The following is a 2,168-nucleotide window of genomic DNA, read 5'->3' as shown; positions in this document are numbered from 1 at the left end:
ACTGTATTTATGGGGCACAACTGATGTTTTCATACATGTACACATTGTGTAATGATCAAATCAGGGTAATTAACATATGTGTCACTTTAAACATTTGCCATTTCTTTGTGATGAGAACACTGAAAAACTTCTCTTGTAGCTCTTTTGAAATATAAATACGTTATTGTTAACTCTAGTCATCCTACTATGCAATAGGACACAAGAACTTGTTCCTTCTAACTGTAGCTTTGTACTCATTGACCAATCTCTCACCTAACCTCCAAACCCCTACCCTACCCATCTTCTGGTAACCACTAGTCCACTCTCTGCTTCTATGAGAACAAATTTTTAGATTCCACATGTGAGTGTAATCATAAAAGTACCATTCCTCTTATTTCTGGTCTTCATGGTTCCTAATGAGAAACATGCTACCAGTCAACTTATCACTCCTCTATGTGTAATGTACTTTATTTTCTAGCAGCTCGTAATTTTTTTCCTTTATCATTGGTTTTCAGCAGTTTAATTATGATGTGTGTGTGTGTATGGGTTTTGAGTTTGTTATGTCGTTCACCAAATTTGGGAAGTTTTCCACCATTATTTCAAGTATTTTTTTCTATAAAAATGTCTGTCTCCTCTCCGTCTAGACTCCAATGATATGAATATTAGATCTTTTGATATTGACCCACAGATCTCTGTGGTGTTGTTTTCCCTTCAGTATCATTTTTCTCTTTTTGATGCTAACTAGTGATCTATTTTCAAGTGCACTGAATTTCCTCTGTCATTTCTATTCTACTATCAACCATCTACTCAATTTGTAATTTTAAATACCATATTTTTCAGTTCTAAATTATAAACTGTATAATGTTTTTACATTTATGGAACTTTTAATTTCTCTGCTGAGAATTTTTATCTTTCCATTCACTACAAAATTGTTTATCTTTGTGTCATGGCACATGGTATAATAACTGCTCTAAACTATCTATCTGATAATGCCAGTATCTTAGCGGTCTTGGGTTTGTCATATGTTTATTGTTTTTTTCACTTGAGAATTTGTCAGGATTTTTGGTTCTAGATGTGTTAATTAACTTTGGATTGTATCTTGGGTGTTTTGAATATGTGCTGTGTGAAACTCAGAATTGTTTTTCTTGTCAATCAAGCTGGTTATGCTCAGGTTGCAAGTTCTCCCTCGTCTTCTTGAGCAATGGTTCCGGTTTTCAAAGCTTTTGCTTGGTTTGTGTCTATCCCATGCATGTGACCCTCACTGGCTCATGTGAGACTGGGATGCAGTTTACTTCTAGTTGAGTTCCAAAGGCTTTGCTACACTTCATTATGTATTTCCCTCACATGCACCATTCGGAGGTGAGCCAATTCTTATGTTGGTTCATAGACAAAGTTAGGATATCACTTTCTCTACCCATCTCTCCTCTGTGCTTTTATCAATACTTTCCTGTTTCCAAAAGCTTCTATTTCCTCTCCTCTAGCGAAGATCTGTTGTTGCATTCTTTTTCCCATGAAAAGGGTCAATTTTGGAGAGAAGTGGTGAGATGAAAAAAAAAAGAGAGAAAAATTATGGGGGTTTCCCACAAACACTTTGGACCACAGGACCCTTTCCTAACACCTCTGGCCTGACAGAAAGTTTAGATTTTTGGGGTTCAGGATGTCTACTCCCTTAGTGCTGCTATCACTTCTGCAGCAATGAAGCTTTGTGAGTTACACTGGCTTGAGAGCAGAGGCAGAAGACAAAAAGAAGAAACAAAAGGCAGGATAACACAAGATAATCGCTGTGGTCACTGGCCTGCAAAATACCCTTTCACAGATCTCACTAGAAAAAGTGGCTATCTCTTAAGAGTTTGGGTGTCCTCAGGCACTGTACACGTCCCTTCCAGGAGTCAGCTTGCCTTCTAATCAGAGCCAAAAGATAAAGGAGGAAAACAAACAAACACAAAAGAAAGAGAAAACCCAGTAAACTCATTGCTGTGCCAATCATTTTTAAAGTTCTGACTCCACTCCCAATCTGCCTGCTACTGTTCAATTTTCAGAGTCCTGGACTTTAAGTCGTGATCAATGGAAGAGGACAGTCTGATAAATTTTCTTAATCCTGAATGGCACCAAATCCTTTGGGATACTTTAAATAATTCTGTTTGTATTTTTATTAGTTTTTAGGATCCCTTCCCATCCCTCTCATTTCT

This window comes from Propithecus coquereli, unplaced genomic scaffold, assembly GCF_000956105.1.
Source record: "Propithecus coquereli isolate 6110/MARCELLA unplaced genomic scaffold, Pcoq_1.0 Scaffold336, whole genome shotgun sequence".
Lineage (NCBI taxonomy): Eukaryota > Metazoa > Chordata > Mammalia > Primates > Indriidae > Propithecus > Propithecus coquereli.
Note: the sequence above shows the minus strand (reverse complement) of the source record.